Here is a 21,179-nt window from a genome sequence, read left to right as displayed (position 1 = left end):
AATTAAAAACCTAAAGTTACATTAAGGGAATGATTTGCTCATCTAGAAATGGTTTAAATGGACTTTCTCAATAGAGCAGTGGTTATTCTTGGCAGACTGTCATTGCTATATGATTTTTGTTCATTCATTGAGCAAACTTTAATTCAGAATTTGACTCTTGCATGGTGCTGGCCACCAACAGTAATGCAAGGATACAATAAAATATATAACACATTTAAGTGGCTATAATATGAGGAAACATAACATATTCTGTGCACAGTACAAAACAAATGCAGCAGGAGTTTAGAGTAGTGAGCAAGAACTTCTAGCAGGGTCAATTTGGGATGTGGTATTTGTAATAGTAGAAGTAAAGCTGGAAAGCAAGAAAGATAATAGGCATAAGTAGATCAAATAGCAAGGAGAGTATTTTGGTGGAAAGGCAAGATTCACAAAACATTGGCTACCAAACATAATATTGGAAGCATGGTTCACTGGGAATGTTAGGGAAGACCTTCGATTCTAGATTTAGACGGGCAAATCAACCTACACAATTACACCCAAACACTTAGCAAGTTGGGAGCCAATAAAATTTATGAGCATGAAAGACAGTAAGGTAGCTAAGAGCCCTACCTTCAGAGTAGGCTAACCTGGCTCTGTTTTTAGTCCTGCCTTGACCTAGTGGTTAGTTACTTAATGTATTTAGGTCTCAATTTCTTCTTCTATAAAAAGTGCAGATAACAACACTATCCTACCTTATAGAGTAATCTATATCTATAGCTATCTACCTATCTATAAACTTCTACTTGGTGCCTGGCTCAAAATAAGCACTCAGTAAATTTAACTTTCATGATGATGAGAAGGAGGATTTAAAATTTTCTTTCAGAAAAACTAATTTTGAAGTGACATTATTAGGGAGTACAAGGGCTTTTTTATTTAGTAAAATCTCTAAATCATTCTAGATAGCTTTTTTTTTCTTTTAATTTTTATTTTTCTTAAGATTAAATATTTTTCCTTTGAAAATCGTTAAAAAGAAGAGATAGGAAATTTAATGATTTGGTTCACTAAACAGTCTAGAAATGTGCAAAAATGAAAAAGTATTTATAACTGCTAAGTACGCAAATAAAAACATTTTTTTTGGGGGGGGGGTCAGGAAATCAGTTTGGGTATGATCTCATCAAAAAGGAAATATTTGAAATGTAGACAATCTAAAACATATTTTTAAAATTTTGTTTTGTTTGTTTTAATTTTGAATATTCACTTTCTTGGATGCAGAGCCAGGGTACTGAATGAGAAGAATTTGGAATGGGCAGAAGGTGGATTAATCTTTCTGTAATCTCATAAAAGCCATTGTACTCAGATTCAAACAAAAGTCCAGGCTGGGTTCATGTCACCCTTCAAAAGAACATAAGACCATTTCCTGAGCTTGGCTCTATTACTCTTTTTTTTGGCCTCTACAATTGGCAGATCCTAGTGATGAGGCCATGAATTTCCCTCAACACAAGTCTAATGGCAAGTGGAGTCTGAAAGGTCCTGTGCCTGAGCTTTCAGCACTTTCTCTCCCAGGAGAGATTTTGGAGTAAGCACATCCTCTCCTGGCTGAAGCTGTTATTTATTAAAGTGCAGATAAACTGATGGATTCAGCAGCCGTGGACTAAAGTTGAGCTCTGCCACAGGATGCTGAAGACCTTATCAGATGTGTGCAGCCCCAGACAGCTGTAAGGCAACCCTTGACCTGAGAGCTAGCTCCACCAGGGTAATCAGTGTTGCAAATGAGTTAAACTCACTGTGGCATATGCTGAAATCTAAACTAGCTCCCTCAGTCACCACCCTGTGCCTGGATGAGCTTGACTGCTGTTAGTGTGTACTAAATGTATTCTCAAAGGGTTAACAAAGCAATAATAAAGAGGCTAACTACTTCTCCCCCATCCCTCACTACCCACCCTAGATGGCTTCCAAAACTCATTTAAAATAGAGATGGATTCCAGTGAGTCTTCTATACCACAGCCTGATCTTGGGCTGTATAAGATTACTTTTCAACAATATAAGATGCATAAGTGCCTTTTCATCGTATGAAGAAAGCATGCCCACTGGCAAATGAATCATATTATAAAAATTGATTGTATCCCAAAAGGGAAAAAATGTTATTGAAGATCCAATGGCCTGGGATGATACACCATTGATCATTGTAAGAAATACTTCCAGAAACTATTTTTAATCTTTCCGCCAGAGCATTAGCAATTATTCTTTAGCCCATGGTGAGTAATGACTTGAGTTTCCCAGCTTCTCAATCGATAAAACATTTACCCTACCGCTACAAATGTGCTCTTCGCTTAGACAAGCAGAATTTTTCTTCCAATTACTCTTTTTTTAGTGTGACCTCATAAAATATTTTAAAACATATTTCAAGGCTTTTTTTTTTTCTAAAGGAGAGGAACAATGCTCTTCCACATGCTTATATTTTCCCCTTTCTTTTGAGAAATAAGTCATGATGATTTCATAGTTATTTGAATAGCTAGGACTGCTTTTTTATCATTTTGTGCAAACTTAAGAAATAGACTTGAGTCCAGCTAACTGCTACATTTTGGGGTTAGCCAATAATAAAACAACCCCCTTTCCATTTTGCCTGAACAAAGATTTGATTTCCTTTGAAAATCAACAACAAAATAACTCCCAAGGAGGCTGAGCAACTCCTCCACTTTCTCTGCATGGTTCATAAAACTATAGCACCGGCTAATGGAGAGCAGCCATAAAACACACTGTTATCAGGGTAACAAATAGCTGTGCAGAAAATTAGAGATAAAGACAAACATCCAGAAATGCCCTCTGATGACTGAAAAGTTAACGTTCCAGCAAGTTCTCCTTTCCAAAGAATTCATGCTGTATTTCCATTTGAAATTACAACCTCAACTCAAGCAAAAGTGCCCACTACTATTTCTTATCACAGTTGCTTTCTGTGTAGAATAAAGTCTACTTGGGCCTATTTATTAAAAATGTTCTCACACAAAAGAATTAGAAATTTCTGAAGGAAGGTTGATTTGTGCCAGGTGTTTGTGTGAATGTTTGGTTTGTAATCACAGGCAGTTTTGTGAGGTTTGGAATTCCAATTTGGCATCAATAAGGTGCATTTTGTATTCTATTTATAACTAGGGGTGGGTTTAAGAATGTGTGCCTGAACTGAGTGAACAAAGTATAGAAGTGTGAGTTTTCATCTGCTGTCACAGGTTTAAGATGCTGTTGGTAAGTGGGTGAGAATTCAGAGCCTCATTAGCTTAAGGAGCCCAGTTTTAGAAGACTCAGGTGCTTTTGACTTTAAAGTGAAAAGGAATTTCTGGGATATACCCCTTATTGGTATTAATCTGTGGAATGTGAGGCAGGAGAAGAAACTGCAGACTTTTAAGATGGGGCTGAATGAAGAAATTCTACTTTATAAATCAGGCACAGCTGGCTGGAGTAAACAATTATAAACATATGCATTACCTACATATGTCATCTACATCAGTTGTGTGGTAAAATGATCACATCAAGCTAATGATGAGAACCCTTAGGATAAAGAGTCAGGAATAATTTTGCTTGAAAAATTGCCCAGTGTAAGCAATATTTCTTAGGTTTCCTAACATGTATTTGATCCAATCTGGTGCCACTGGGCTTGATTATTTTATGGTAACTCTTCTTGCTTTATTTTTCCATTCATTCATTTATTCAGCAAATATGAGTACCTTCAAAATGCTAGGTGTTTTACTTCACCCCCGACTCCTTTGAACTCAGACTCTACTAGGAAAGAGAGCATGGAAAGCACATGTATGACATAACATGGTAGTCATAATTGACACACTGGAACAGACAGAACAAAAAAATGCTGTCAAGAAGACCTCATGGTGAATATGGTAGCAAAACTTGATCTTGAAAGCAAATAGAATTTTGTTCAATGCGTGGATATGGAATCAAAGGCGGAGGGGAAATAAGTACAAAAGCATACTTTTCTTGAGAGATTAAAGAACTGTCTCTAATTAGTCCACTGTCATCTTGCAGTAGCATACCAAGAGCAGTAGCTATTGCTAGGTCTCTAGGGATGCCATTGGTCTGGGCCTCATATTCACAAAAATATAAAATTTTGACTTAATTAGCAAATAATGCTAGCAATAGAATTAAACTATTTTTTATAAATTTGATAGATTTTTTTTTTCTTATTGTACTTGGAGCCCCAGAGATAGAAGAGACCTTGTGCCTTCTTTCACTCATATTTTCAGGAGCTATCCTTTCAAGCTACATGGTTTTATCTATCCCCTATCCACCCAATATCCCCTTAACTCACCCAGTGGAATTTTTTCCCCCCTTCATTGTACATAAAGAAATTGTTAAAGAAAAGGCCAGGGAAAGAAATAGTGCATTGACAGCTAATGAGGAGGATTTTTTAAAAAAATTTGAAAAGTGCTTCTCAGCTCTAGCCCTTTGTCACAAAGGACAGTGGTGAAGATCAAATGGGGTGGTGCCCTTGAAGCATTCTGTACTCCATAAAGCATCACACAGACATAAGGGATTATTGTATATTGTTATAAATATTTTGAAGAAAATGAATGCCCAGGTTGGCAATGTTCCTCCCCCCAAAGCTTGCTTGCTATTGTAGAGACATAATCTTCACTCATTACACTAAGTCAGCACCCTGTGCTGTGACTTTCCTTGCATCCTCTGCTGCTGCTGCTGTGTCGCTTCAGTCGTGTCCAACTCTGTGCAACCCCATAGACGGCAGCCCACCAGGCTCCCTGTCCCTGGGATTCTCCAGGCAAGAACACTGGAGTGGGTTGCCATTTCCTTCTCCAATGCATGAAAGTGAAAAGTGAAAGTGAAGTCGCTCAGTCGTGTCCGACTCTCAGTGACCTCATGGACTGCAGCCCACCAGGCTCCTCCGTCCATGGGACTCTGGCAAGAGTACTGGAGTGGAATGCCATTGCCTTCTCCCTTGCATCCTCTAGGAATGCCATATTTTAAAACTACCATTATACCATGTCATGTAGCTGCAGACCCCTGGCTGCCTCCCTTTCTCTACCTGGAAGGTTAATCAAATGTAAGCATTTTCTCATTCTGTAGCAGGCATCCTGGGGGCATACAATTTGGGATTAGTGACTGACCCTGCTGTTCATTCTGACAGCACACACTCCAGATTGCATTCTCCTTTTAATAAGCAGAGCCAGTAGGAGAAAAGGCAAGAGTCATTAACTGAAAGTTAGCTGAGGATTGAAACACAGCAGCCTCTGCTTCTAAGAATCTCTTCTGAAAAGAAACCTTTTGTCCCCCAGCAACCACATAAGAGCATCTTTAAGGATTTCATGATAATTTGTCTTGACCTTTAGCAAAATGCAATCTTATACAATAGTTGGTCACTTATTTTCTTGGTCGCTTACCTGTTATTATATTTCTGGCATTGCTGAAGAGAATGAACTTAGGAGAGTGAGAACAGCTTAGGTAATAAGCTTTTATACGGAGTACCATGACATACTCAGAATCTAAAGGATTAAGCGTAACAGCCTAGCAGGCAGCTGTCAGTGATTCATATCTGAAACCTTCCTCATTGGGCTTCAGATGCAATTGAAAAAAATATTCCAGTGAGAGTTCCCTTCACTTCCCTTTATTCCATTCCTGGCTTTCTTGCCCAGTGCCACAGGTCAGCATTTCCCCTCCTTCTTGCAGTCTTGGGTTCTGGATTGCTTAATCTTACTGTGTCAAGGTTGAGTGACGAGTTTATTTCTAAGCTTTACTCCATAGCTATTAAGGTATTATTTTTCTACTTCATTTTGCTTGCAAGTTGATTTTAATTCATCAGTGATTAATTTTATCAAAAGACATCAATGTGGGCATATTATTTTATGAACCGTGAAAGCTAACGAAAATAATTGCAAAGATTTAATTTAATCATGGACAACAGCGAAAGACACATTCTTATCTCAGGGGCTTGTGGCTGGGGTATGAGGGGTAAGGCTGCCGTGTAAGCTTGTGTAATTTGTGGACTGACCTACTCCAAGGTATCCTTTGCAGCTGGGCAGTGAACTGTCTGCAGAGATGTACAAGGTATCCTTGGGTAGTGAGTCTACATCCTTGTTTGGTGGTAAAAGAAGCACATGAAATTAACCCTTGGACTATCTTCTCTATTATCTTTCATCATATGGCCTAACATCTTTTCGTCATATGTAAAGACTACTATGATCTATGATAACATATTATGGCAGTAAGATGATTGGAAAATTGTCGCTTTAAAGAATGTGCTTTAAGGTAGTACAGTTGGCAGAATCTCCAAAGATGCTTACACCTTAAAACTCGGAACCTCTGAGTATGTTATTTCACATAGGAAATGTGACTAAGTTAAGACTTCTAGATAGGAGGATTTGGCTGGATTATCTAGATCTTGGTGGGCCTAATTTAATTACATTCATTCTTAAAAGCAGAGAACTTCCCCCAGCTGTGGTCAGAGATAGATGATGACAGAGACGAGTCAGAGAGATACCAATACTGCCGACTTTGGAGATGGAGGAAAGGGCCTTGAGCCAAAGGATGCAGGCAGTCTCCAGGAATTGGAAATGACAAGGAAAGAGATTCTCCCCTAGAACCTCCAGAAGGATTGCAGCCCTGCTAATGTCCCTTGTCAGACTTCCAGCCACAGAACTGTAAGACAATTAATATGTGTTGTTTTAAGCCACGGGTTTTGTGGCCACTTGTAACAGCAGCAATAGGGAGCTGATGCAAATAGCCATCCTTCCCTCTTATTCTGTCCTCTATTCCCCTTCCAGCCCTCCACATGCTTCTGTCAATGATTAACTTCATTTACATGTCTGAAACAAGAGAGAGAATGGTTTAGAGAGGGTCGGGAAACTCTAGGGGCCAGAGAGTGATTTCTGCCATTGTAGTTGGAAACCAGCCCTAGATATTACATGAATAAATGTGTGTAGTTGTGTTCTTTAACACTTGATTACAAACACAGGAGGTTCACCAAGATGCAGTAAATAGTTTGCCAATCCTTGGTTTAGAGGTGTGCAAATCAAAAGGTGGTCCTCAGGCCTTCAGCATACCCGGTAGCTTGCCAGAAATGGACAATCTCAGGCCCTGCTCTAGGCCTGCTGAATCAGAATCTGCATTTTAACCAGATCTACACATGCTGCATACACACATTCAAGCTTAAGTATTGCTTTAGAAGCTCTAGTGTTCTAGGGATGATGCAAAATTATCAGACCCAATATTATGATTAACATCCTGTTTCCAGCTGCAGAGCATCACTGGGGTAAGAAAGGCAGATGTAAGACTTAAAACAAACAAACAAAAAATAGCATGGGCGTTTATTATGCATCTACTATGTGCGGGGGCTTTCAGATGTTATTCTGTTTAATCTTCATAGTAACTGTTCATGTCATTTTCCCTAATGGTTATAGTAGAGAAAACGGAAACTTTCCCCATGGTCTCTGATGAGTGTAAGCAGAGATTCAATACTCAGTGGCTTTGACTCTAAAACTCAAATTTTTTCTATCACACCATACTGAAGTGCCTGGTTTCCAGACCTGTTTAATATAACCTGCAACAAAAGTACTTTTTCCTGTTTAATATAACCTGCAACAAAAGTAATTTTTGGATTTAAAAGTTCCTTGAGATCTATCCAAAAATTACATCACTGGAACTTTAGATGAGTATAGTGCACTTCATCCTATATTTTTATAAAAAATTTTTCAAGATAATATATATTTTTTCAGTTCTCATCATGAACTGAGAGACTCTTGGGTGACATTCTGTTGGAGAAACTTGACCACTTAATTAGCGTCGGCAAAGCAGAGACTCTTGTGGCCTATGCTTTTGAGGTTAACTATAATAGTTGTTATTTTTGATTTATAAAACATTCCCGTAGTTGAACTTCTGGGCACAGTTACCAAATGGATATGCAGTTAATTAATTCTCAGCCACTTCAGTCTCAGCTCTGTACCTCTCCAGCCAGCCTCTTCATATCCATCAAAGAATTGTCTGATGAAACAGATGGCCTTAGCACAGGGCCCTGAAGGACAACTTTGGGGAAAAGAGTAGGAGGGGGAAGATTTTTCTAAACTACGCACTTCCTAATGAAACACTAGAAACAGTATGATCTTTAGATATAAATTCCATAAATACAGGCCCTTCTGGTCCTTCAAAGCTGCAGGGACAATAAGCAAAAGATGATAGCAAGTGTGCCTAGGATATAGAAACTAAGCTACACTCTAGCAGAAAAAGGGAAACCACATCTGAGTTTTATGAGGACTATAAAGACTGGATTCTCACATAAAATGAAGGGCTTTTGCAGCTTTCACTGCCCTAGAGGACTCTTTCCTTTCTGGCTGATGCTGCAAGTTGGAAAATCCTAAGTGGCCTGCAGTGCAGTTTCCACTTCCAGCAAAAGGGATTCGCTTGTAACAGCAAATTAAAGAATCACTCTTGTTTTAGGATGCAGGACTCTCCCTACTCATTGTCGTTAATGTCTCCCATGGTCACCTAATTCTTCAGTAACTGGAGGACTCTCAGAATTGGACCGCCAGAGCTCCTTGCTCTGGCCTTTCTCTTTTCTAGATTCAGGGGGCATCTTCCACTTTGCCAAAGCAAACTGGAGCTTCTTTATTCAGCAGATTGCTACTTTTTGCTAAAGAGCAAGCTCACTGAGGACCAGGACTTTGGAATGCAAATTCTGGTCTCTAGATGGCAGTCTAGACCTGCTAAATTTGACTACTCCCCAATCCTGGGTGAATTGCTGAAGCCACAGTTAAAAATAAATCCTGACCATGGAAAATCTATGGAGAGGGCATAATAAGATTCAGATGTTAATTTTTGGTTGATGGCAAATAAATGGCTGGGTTTGAGTACCAGGTTGAAAAAAAGTGTGTCTACGAACACGCTAAAGATGCTGTTTGGCAGTCTTGTTTTGACTGCAAATTTCAAAAGTGATAACTATGGGCAGTTCTACAATGGAATGAGCAGCTTAAATACAGAGGAATGTCTGAAATAGTGTGCTACTCCAGAAAGTCAAGAAGTTGGCCATCACCAAATTAATTAGATCTCTTTGCAAACTGTCTATTTATATAGATATCCTTTAGTCAATAAAATCTGAAATAGCTAGTTTGATCAAGAACATTCTCACTTTCTTGAAAAAATTCAGCAAGAAGGGATGACTGTTGGTAATAGTCATGAATAAAACTTTTGATTGATTTCAAATAGTTACTGACCTTGTATAGATGAAACTGAGTTCAGTGTTGAGTTCAACCTGGGGCTGGCCTAGCATTTTGATCTGGAAGAGGCCTTAGGGGTCATTTATATCGAACCTTCTTACTCTACAGACAACACAACCAAGACTTAGATACCATCCAAGGTCCAAAGATATGGGGTTGAACTGGTTTCCATGTGACTCCAAGTGGAGATTTGGTTTTATGTGCTCAGTTTATTTCCAGTCCTACGTAAATATTATGTGTCAAAATAGCTCTCTATTGAGTGCAAATTGTAATAGGGTATCCAAACACTATTTTCTTTTATTCATTTAAAATATGCTTTTGAGATTTTAAAGATACAGGAGTAAGTACTCTATGTTTGCAAGAGGTCTGATATAAGCTGTGTGGTGCGATTCTTTAGAAAAGGCAGTAGAACATGAAGACTGGAAAGCACTGGATGATTTTACTGTGGGATGCTGGACCAGCTCTCCTTGTCTCAATATTGTCGCTTGTGAAATAGTAGTAATAAGGTCATTACCGCCTACTTTATAAGATTGTTGTAAGGTTCAAATAATATGTGAGGGGAGTAAATACATTTTGTAGAGAGCCATACAAAGAGTATAAATATTGACATCCAAAATAAAGTTTTTGAACCAGAAAATAAAGCATGGTAAAAATCATATAGATTTTTTTTTCTGTATAAAATTTGGCTAAAGGAAAGAAACCAGACACAAAAGGTCACATATTGCATTATTCCAATTACATGAAATATCCAGAATAGGTAAATGTGTAGAGACAGAAAACAGATTGGTGGTTGCCAAGGGCTGGGAGAAGAGGGAGATGGGGAATGACTGCTTAATGGGTATGGACTTTCTCTTTGGGGTGATAAAAATGTTTGGGAGCTACATAAAAATGTTGGTTATTGAACATTGTGAATGTACTAAATACCATTCACTATAAAATAATTAATTTTACTTGTGAGAATTAAAAAAAAAAGACTTGGTGTGTGGAATGGTTTGGGGCTGGGTAGAGGGGTTGTGTCAGGAGTGTTTGTCCAGACGATTTAGTAAGTGAAATCTCAGACTAACAGGCTCCTTTGAAAAAGCATGTTAGTAATGTTTACTTTCAGTTGCTGTTACTGTTTGTCTATCTCCATGAAACTAAGTCCAACAAATTCTGTGCATGGTCCACACCGTGTTATTGAGTAGTTTCCAATGATAACATGTCCCTGAACTCCACAGATGTTTAGACAAATGCCCTTTGGCCTCTGGAGTCCTCTGATCCTACTACGCAGTTGCTATGAAGGCTATAGGAGACAAGAGATTTGGGGAGGAAAGGATGGTTTCATTAGTTCTCTTTGACCCACTCTTGACAATTCACCGCTGCTAGAAATTACTGTTTTACTTGAAATGGTTTCAGGTGCTGACTTTTTACCCCCATAGTTAGCAAATCTTGACTTCTGTGTGTTTAACTTTCCTCAGTGGACCTCTACTCTGAGCTTCAAAGAGAACTGCTGTTTCATGGTATCAATTTTCTCACTGTAGGACATTGCTTTCTGATCTTTGCAAGGGCCCTGATTCTATTCCAAACATATGGGGTATTTTCAAAGGCTGTCAATTAATATCAAGACGATTTTTTTGCCTTCATTTACACTACAAATATTAAGAAATGATTAGTCAAGTTATCAACATGCTTCTACGTCTTGCATGATTTGCGGCCCCAAATTTCAAGGAATGACTTATCTAATAATTTTGTGAATCATTTGTTGTTCTGGGGGAAAAAAATCTTAATAAAAAAAAGAAAACAGAAGCTTATATTAGATATAGAATCAGATAATCTAAACACTGAAATAGACTTTTCTCTATATTTGTCCAACTAATAACATGACATTTGAATATAACTCACCAAGTTCCCACAAGATTGCTGTCCGCCTTAAGTTTGATAGGAAGTATTAGAACATCAGAAAATTCTTCCCTAAATTGAGTCAAATTTTATCACCGTGCAGCTTCTATTACTACTCTTGGGTGTATCACTTGGAAATGTTACATTTGTGCTTAGTCGTTCAGTCGTGTCAGACTCATTGTGAACCCCTGGGCAGTATTAGCCTGCCAGGCTCCTCTGTCCATGGGATTTGCTAGATAAGAATACTGGAGTGGGTTGCCATTTCCTTCTTCAGGGGATCTTCCTCTATAGACTTATGTTTACTCATGTCTCTATAAGAATTTGGTACCCAGAACCAAGTACAATATATCAGCTATCTAAAGTTTACACAGGAGAAACTGTAATAATGAACAACTCCTAAACAATAAGCATGTATGAATGAATCAAGTCAATATTCATATTTAGATGATTGTGTCTCAATCTTCATATTGGTTATTCAGGGGGGTTAATTATAGAATGCAACTGGAAGGGTTGAAGTTTAAGAGATTTAGAGATATTTTAATAATAACAATCTACAACTGGAAAGAATATCAGGAGAGAGGACAAAAGGACTTATATTAACTGTATCCGTGCACTGAACCAGCCAATGTGGTTGGTATTTTGCACATTTTTTTGTTTAAGATTTACTTCTCCTTCACACTTGAGCTCAAAGAGCACTTCCTCTGTGAAGCCTTCTCTGATTCCTCCTTCCTATGTTTCATAGTATCTCTATAGACCTCTTTTGGGGAACTGATCACTTCATGTATAATTAATGTCCACTTTCTCCACCTGACTGCAGGTTCCTGTACAACACCTGGTGTCTAACTTGACTTTCATATGTGTTGTATGAATTAATGAATGTTAGTCTCTCATTAGTATATCCCAAGTGACTATAAATTAAGAGGATAGATCACATTATCAAATGGAATTCCCTCAGCAAAGCCTTAGAGGATCACAACTTTAAAACTTGTGGTTTCACTCACATATTGATTTAATGCTCTCATTAAAATCATGAAATATTTTATTTGATAATCTAAAGATAATTTATTCAAAATGATTTTAACTTCTCTTTTAAAAAGCTAATGATTGTTTATGTCTTCATTTAGTTAAATTGTTATGTCTTTATTTAGTTCATAATTTAGCTCCACACCTATATTGTATATTTTTCTCTCTTTGTGCAAGCACTTAATGATAGTAAATAAAAAAATTTTATAAAGTTCAACCACTTTCACACAAGTCAGAATGGGCATTATAAAAAAACTACACACAATAAATACTGGAGAGGGCGTGGAAAAAAGGAAACCCTCCTACACTGGCGGTGGTAATTTAAATTGGTACAGTTACTATAGAGAACAGCATGGAGGTCCCTCAAAAGACTAAAAATAGAATTACCATATGACCCAACAATCCCACTCCTGGGCATGTACCCAGAAAAAACCATAATTCAAAAAGATACATGCACCCCAATGTTCATTACAACACTATTTACAATAGCCAGCATATGGAAGCAACTTAAATGTCCATCAACAGAAGAATGGATAAAGATATATGTGGTGATATATACAATGCAATATATGCAAAGGGATATACAATATATTCCATTATATATACAATGGAATATTACTCTGCCATAAAAAGGAATGAAATAGTACCATTTGCAGAGATGTGGATGGACCTGGAGGCTGTCATACAGAGTGAAGTAACTCAGAAAAACCAATATCATAGATTAACACTTACATGTGGAATCTAGAAAAAATGGTACAGACAAACTTATTTGCAAAGCAGAAATAATGACGCAGATTGAAGGCAGGAGGAGAAGGGGATGACAGAGGATAAGATGGTTGGATGGCATCACTGACTCAATGGACAGGAGTTTGGGTAAACTCTGGGAGTTGATGATGGACAGGGAGGCCTGTCATGCTGTGGTCCATGGGGTCACAAAGAGTCAGACATGACTGCACAACTGAACTGAATTGAGCTGAGAGAACACTTACGGATACAAAGAAGGAAAGGGACAGTGGGATGCTTTGGGATATTGGGACTGACATGTATACACTACTGATACTGTGAATAAAATGGAAAACTAACGAGAACAGACTGTGCAGGACAGGAAACTCTGCTCAGGGCTCTGTGGTGTCCTAAATGGCAAGGAAATATAAAAATGAGGGGATATATATATATATATATATACACATATATACACAAACACAACATTATAAAGTAACTATACTCCAACAAAAATTAATGAAAAAAAGTTTAGCCATTTTGGCATAGAATGTTTTACACAGAAAAGAACAACTCTATGTGCATATTCAAATCAGTACATTCCTTTTTGTAAAATGATTGGCTGCCATTATGTATCTATCATTATAGTATTTCTTGATGGAAAATAGCTAATTGGTTGAAATCACAGGTCTTGAAAAATATGTAAACAAACCTAAATACACATGTTCTGTGAAAATCTTCCTATCCTATTAAGAGTGCTGTTTTTTCAGTTTTGTGAGAAGCTGACTTTCCCCTTTCAGAAATAGTTTCCATTTAAAGTCGTCCCCAAATTGTGTACAGATCTTTATAGTAAAAACTGGGTACCTGCTAATCATACAATTGCTTCCACATGGATGAAAATATCTGACAAGAGGTGGAGTTTAGAGAAGTAACTTTTAGAAAATAACTCCTGATTTTCCTAAGATAGACTTGCTGAGTACATTTGGAGATCAATGGCTTAAAGGGGTACCCAGACTAGACCAGATGAAGTCTCCCTGCCTCTAGAAGCCTGTCCTGTTTTGATGTCTGTTTAAGTTGGGTCTATCACATGACTTTCCACATGGGCACTGATGTACCAGGCACCAGCTGCCCTCTACTTCATGGAATATATTTGTAGCCATTGTGTGCACTCTGGAAATTCTCTCTCCCAGAGAAAATATTCTTAGGTATTGTTATTTGGAAAAATTTCATAAAGTTTTTTGAGTCAAAGTTTTCACCATACCACTAATCTATTTATATTTTATAACCTATTCACCTCCAAAGCCTATTGAGACTTCTCATGTCTGCAAAAATCTTATAACATAAGTTAAAAAGTAAAAATTCTGTCAACTAAAAATGCCCTTAATTCAGTTTTCTTTGTATCTTACTCTGCAGGCAGAGCTGTAAAACATATATTTAAATCCTTAGAAAAAATTAGGATTTTCCAGTATGGGGGACATCATTGCTTACTGTGATGCCCAGCCACTGGAAATTCCAGATTCAGTTCAGTTCAGTCACTCCGTTGTGTCCAACTCTTTAGGACCCCATGACCCACAGCATGCCAGGGCTCTCTGTCCATCACCAAATCCTGGAGTTCACTCAGACTCACGTCCATTGAGTCAGTGATACCATCCAGCCATCTCATCCTCTGTCATCCCCTTCTCCTCCTGCCCCCAATTCCCCCCAGAATCAGAGTCTTTTCCAATGAGTCAACTCTTCGCATGATGTGGCCAAAGTACTGGAGTTTCAGCTTCAGCATCATTCCTTCCAAAGAAATCCCAGGGTTGATCTCCTTCAGAATGGACTGGTTGGATCTCCTTGCAGTCCAAGGGACTCTCAAGAGTCTTCTCCAACACCACAGTTCAAAAACATCAATTCTTCAGTGCTCAGCCTTCTTCACAGTCCAACTCTCACACCCACACATGACCACAGGAAAAACCATAGCCTTGACTAGATGGACCCTAGTTGGCAAAGTAATGTCTCTGCTTTATAATATGCAATCTAGGTTGGTCATAACTTTCCTTCCAAGCAATAAGCGTCTTTTAATTTCATGACTGCAGTCACCATCTCCAGTGATTTTGGAGCCCAAAAATAAAGTCTTACACTGTTTCCACTGTTTCCCATCTACTTCCCATGAAGTGATGGGACCGGATGCCATGATCATAGTTTTCTGAATGTTGAGCTTTAAGCCAACTTTTTCACTCTCCACTTTCACTTTCATCAAGAGGCTTTTTAGTTCCTCTTCACTTTCTGCCACAAGGGTGGTGTCATCTGCATATCTGAGGTTATTGACATTTCTCCCAGCAATCTTGATTCCAGCTTGTGTTTCTTCCAGTCCAGCGTTTCTCATGATGTACTCTGCATAGAAGTTAAAGAAGCAGGGTGACAATACACAGCCTTGACGTACTCCTTTTCCTATTTGGAACCAGTCTGTTGTTCCATGTCCAGTTCTAACTGTTGCTTCCTGACCTGCATACAGATTTCTCAAGAGGCAGGTCAGGTGGTCTGGTATTCCCATCTCTGTCAGAATTTTCCACAGTTTATTGTGGTCCACACAGTCAAAGGCTTTGGCATAGTCAATAAAGCAGAAATAGATATTTTTCTGGAACTCTCTTGCTTTTTCCACAATCCAGTGGATGTTGGCAATTTGGTCTCTGGTTCCTCTGCCTTTTCAAAATTAGCTTGAACATCTGGAAGTTCATGGTTCATGTATTGCTGAAGCCTGGCTTGGAGAATTTTGAGCATTACTTTACTAGCGTGTGAGATGAATGCAATTGTGAGCATTCTTTGCCATTGCCTTTCTTTGGGATTAGAATGAAAACTGACATTTTCCAGTCCTGTGGCCACTGCTGAGTTTTCCAAATTTGCTGGCATGTTGAGTGCAGCACTTTCACAGCATCATCTTTCAGGATTTGAAATAGCTCAACTGGAATTTCATCACCTCCACTAGCTTTGTTCATAGTGATGCTTTCTAAGGCCCACTTGACTTAACATTCCAGGATGTCTGGCTGTAGATGAGCGATCACACCATTGTTATTATCTGGGTCATGAAGATCTTTTTTGTACAGTTCTTCAGTGTATTCTTGCCACCTCTTCTTAATATCTTCTGCTTCTGTTAGGTCCATACCATTTCTGTCCTTTATCGAGCCCACCTTTGCATGAAATGTTCCCTTGGTATCTCTAATTTTCTTGAAGAGATCTCTAGTCTTTTCCATTCTGATGTTTGCCTCTATTTCTTTGCATTGATCACTGAGGAAGGCTTTCTTATCTCTTGTTGCTATTCTTTGGAACTCTGCATTCAGACGCTTATATCTTTCCTTTTCTCCTTTGCTTTTCACCTCTCTTCTTTTCACAGCTATTTGTAAGGCCTCCTCAGACAGCCATTTTGCTTTTTTGCATTTCTTTTCCATGGGGATGGTCTTGATCCCTATCTCCTGTACAATGTCACGAACCTCATTCCATAGTTCATCAGGCACTCTGTCTATCAGATCTAGGTCCTTAAATCTATTTCTCACTTCCACTGTATAATCATAAGGGATTTGATTTAGGTCATACCTGAATGGTCTAGTGGTTTTCCCTACTTTCTTCAATTTAAGTCTAAATTTGGTAATAAGGAGTTCGTATTCTGAGCCACAGTCAGTTCCTGGTCTTGTTTTTGTTGACTGTATAGAGCTTCTCCATCTTTGGGTGCAAAGAATATAATCAATCTGATTTTGGTGTTGACCATCTGGTGATGTCCATGTGTAGAGTCTTCTCTTGTGTTGTTGGAAGATGGTGTTTGCTATGACCAGTGCATTTTCTTGGCAAAACTCTATTAGTCTTTGCCCTGCTTCATTCTGCATTCCAAGGCCAAATTTTCCTGTTACTCCAAATGTTTCTTGACTTCCTACTTTTGCATTCCAGTCCCCTATAATGAAAAGGAGATCTTTTTTGGGTGTTAGTTCTAAAATTCCAGATTAACCTGGTTCAAATGAAGTTCTAACTTAAAAAATAAAAATCAACCCAATATCTGCTGTTTTTCATCATTTTCTTCTCCCATTCTTCCTTCTTTTGTTTCATCATCTTTCATAGCCTAATCATGGTTTAAAAAATAAATAGTTGCAGACCTGATCGTATCTATTGAAGAAATAACCACTGATCTTGAAATAATAGTGAATTTTTGGAGGCTATGTCTTTCTCTGTTGAGGCAACCTCTTGTCTTCTGAAAAAAGTCAAGGGTAGGTAGGTATAGTTTGATCTGTTGTGACCTGGTGGACACATTGACCTTTAAATCAAAAGGAAATGTTGACTACTTAAGCAACGTCATAGACAAATCCATTCTACTCACATTGGTCCAAAAGCAACCAGGTTTCTATCACTGCTTCATCTTGAACTAGACTGGTTGTAACAGGCCTGTGCAACTGCTTAGCAGCAACAGAAAACAAACAGAAGTGCTGTCATCTCTTCCAGTTTCAAGTAGATAAAGACAGTTAATCCAGTAATGGCAAGCTCCTAAGTCCTTTCTTGTGGGGAGAAATCCTGAAGGATCTCTTTCTCCAGGAGCAGCTGGGATGACTTTAAAGTAGGAACACAACCCCACCCCCACCCCCACCCATTCACCCATGTCCATTTATTTTGGACATGCTACAGTAAATTCTCCCAGAGACATGAGCTGCTCATGTTTCATGGTGGAGCAAATACAGCTTCCGTTTGTTTGGTGATATTCCTCCTGACCGCTGACCCTTGGATTTGCACTGCTTTTTGCAAGAAAGGGGCTCTGTGGGGTGATTTGCTTGTGTTTACCAGCATGTGGCCATGCTTGTTTCTGACCAGAAACTCACTCTGTTTGGACAGTAGGGCTTCTGCTGAGTAAACCTGACCACAGGCAGTGGTGCGTGCAGCTACGAAGTTCCAGGACCGGGGAAGGGGCAACTGAGGAGGCCTCTTGAGTGGGCGAGCCTTCTGGGACAGTCCTGGGAAACTGCAGTTATTTACACAGCTTCCCAGGCTTGTTGCAGGATTGCCTGGAACACCAGGAAGAATGTCTTTATCTGTAGTATGTTGAACTATAAAGTAAGAAGTGGTGTTGGCAGCTAAGCCTGTTCTATCCTGGTCTCCATTCCAGAGCAATTCCTTACCCTCCTGAGTGTATGAGGTTAAGATTCACAGTCCTCTGTGTTTCCATGGTGGATGCTGTGGCCTTAACTTCTGGGAGACTCAGGCAAGTCACTTGTCTTCCATCTGCCTACAAGTCAAGGCCATCTGCTGGGTGCTATGGGTGTGCCTAATGTCTAATGCATAGTAGCTCCCATTAGCAGCTTTCAACCCTCTGGGCTCGAATCACCTTAAGTTCAAACCTCATTGAAAAAATAAGAAACCAAGGGAAATAACAGTGACAGTGGATAATAGCTGTTATTATATGAATAGGCTGTCTTATATGTATGGCTTGCAGTATGGAGAGAAAGTGAAATGATAACACTAAATAAAACAGCAGGGTAGAGGGAAAATCTGAAGAAGCTATTGTTTTGCAATGAATTTTAAAACCAGGAAATTGCTAATTAAATACTGAATAGAATCAAATTCCATTCTCCCAGGCTGGAATATTAAAGTATCAGGTTTGAAAATCACATGGAGTTGCACCTTTAAGTTTCATATTCTGTCCAAGTAAGCCCTTACTATGTGAATGGTATGTTAATAATGTATCCATACATCAGGTATAGAAAGCTAAGATATAGAAGGAAAATAAGCGTGAATTAAGCCACCTTGGTATGATGGAATGATAATACCATACCCTCAAATCAGTTATAGCAAGCTAAGAGTGAGAGAAAAATAGCCTGAATTAAGCCACATCAATATGGAGACCCTTTCATTGCTATCTCTGTATTTATGTATTATATATCTAAAAATGCACTGGGAAATACCATGCATTTTTCATAATGCTTCAGAGATTGCTACAGCCAAAGCTCCACCTGAAGCTAAATAAGCAAACATTCTAATTTCCGATTTTTCTCAGCTCAAACACAGTAGTTATTTCAGAGGCCACTGAGGAGGGCAGGTATATTTGCATTATGCCTATGGATCTGTTGCCAAGCACACCATCTTGCTGTTGACACAAGAGCCAGCTTTGCCTGGCATCAGAGACATCAAAGCCCCCTCATGGAAAGGCACCCCCGAATCTGGAAGAGGCATTTTAGAATTTCCAACCTTTTCATTACGGCATTAAGGCGCATTAATTGCTTCATAGTCATGTGGATGCAGGGTTATATTCATTGACTTAAGTTGACAACTTCCTTTTTGCTAAAGCTAGTTAGGAAAAAGCACTTCAAATGTGTTTCTAATGATCTCATAAACACTGTTTCTTCTGATTGCTAAGTAGCTTCCTTTCCTTTCTTCTCTTTTTAATTCTCAGTTTCCAGTTCCTCTTCATTATGGTTCCGAACAGCTGAACTTAGGCCCTGAAGTGCTATTTTCCCAGTCTTCTCAGAAACATGATGATTTTATCAGAGATTATGGATGGAAGGCTCAATTGTCAGTCACTGAGCTAGATGGAGCCAGAAATGACTTGGATTTCAAGTAGAATTGAAGAATTTCTTTTGGAACCAATGGCAGGAAACTTTCTTAATAAACATGTAGATAGTGCTATGTCTCAAAATTTCTTGAAAACTTCATTTTTTATTTAACAAATATCTATTGTGAACCAAGAAGAGATCGAGAAGCTTTATCTGCATTCAGAAATGTATGTATATGACAGCCAATAAATTTGTTATTTTAAATTCTTTAATGCTGAATGTAATTGGCAACATCAATTGATAATCTGATCAACTGGGCAGAAAGCTGCTGTAAAGACTCTTATAAAGATGTGGGGTTGGCGTACTATTTGATTGAAATAGCAGATGAGTTTGTGCCCACGTAGCAGCATGGCCACACTGCCATATCTAAACTATCATCAAGTGTTAAGAGAAATAAAGGCCATGAACAACCCAGTACTGCACATCCCTTATAATTCTCCTCTCCAAATCAATTCAGGCAGAGGAGATGTCCTCGATTAGATGTCTGTTGATCAAACTAAATTAGCAGGACAAAAGAGTTGAAAAGCATGGCCACTTGAAGATCTTATTTTTTATTTTTTTTGCAAATATAACTAAAAATGCAATTAATGTAAAGAGGATGATATCCATTTTATTAAACATTAAACATTTTTTATTATACATTTTATTTCCCGTGTATCTATGTAAGAGATTATTTTTCTAAAATACACATCTTATGCCAACTTTCCATGATATTTACACAGAATCTACAGAGGATTAAATGTTTTCCAAAAACTTAGCATTTCCTGTTGAAGTTTTAGACAATCTTTTCAAACAGCTGTGGACAGACAACTTAGCTACTACTATCATGAATGACCTCCAGTATCTGGAACCTAAAGAGCAAACAAACATTTACTTCACCAAGAAACAGTCCTGGGCAGAACATGAACTTTGCCATATTTTACCTTTTCATAATAATTTACTGGAAATGAGTTTAGTAATCACCCAAACACTAGGTGTTCTAGAAAATATAAGTATATTTGTAATCCAACCAGCACCTCCCAGGACTTAAAACACACACACACACACACACACACACACACACACACACACACACAGAGCACAATTGGGTGCAAATAAAACAGGGGAGAGATAAGTTTAAATTTAAAATTATATACTTCATTTTTCCCCCTGAATGTTTGTTTTACCTTTCAGGTCACTGGTTTCCATAAATTCCCTGTGTCTTAGCAGTATAGAAGATATTTTTAAACATAGCTCTTATGCTAGAGTGTACATTAAATATTTGTTCAGCTGATTAAAACAGTTCTACATTTATTTAATGTTTGAACAGTAAACAGTTTATTGAAAACTGAAATGTCTTTTTATACATATACGTATGCTCACACAGACACACCTCTCAGAAGAGGGGCTTCTGTTATGAGATTTCTCAACTTCTACTACTGAGTATAAACAGCCCAAGGGTAAATCCCATTTCCAGACATAGTTATCATCCAAGGATGGATGGGGCTTCTGGCAGGGGCTGGCCCAGGTCGAGGGTGGGCAACCATACTGAGTGGGCAGGAGCAGCAGTACCATGGCAGTAAGTGACTTAAAACCAGAAGAGTTTCATGTAGACAGAAGCGTTTATCTTGGGTGGGGGGTGGGGGGAATTACATGATCTCAGATATTAAAGACAGCTCAGACAAACCTCAGTTTTATAGCCTTCTCTGCCCTTTACCCTGATTTGTTAAAACAGAAGACATTTTGACCTCAGATAAACTGGGAAAGGTTGAGATTACTTTAAAGGATGACAAACAAATAAAAGATAAAC

This window comes from Capricornis sumatraensis, chromosome 6 (genome assembly GCF_032405125.1).
Source record: "Capricornis sumatraensis isolate serow.1 chromosome 6, serow.2, whole genome shotgun sequence".
Classification (NCBI taxonomy): domain Eukaryota; kingdom Metazoa; phylum Chordata; class Mammalia; order Artiodactyla; family Bovidae; genus Capricornis; species Capricornis sumatraensis.
This window is presented reverse-complemented; position numbering follows the sequence as displayed.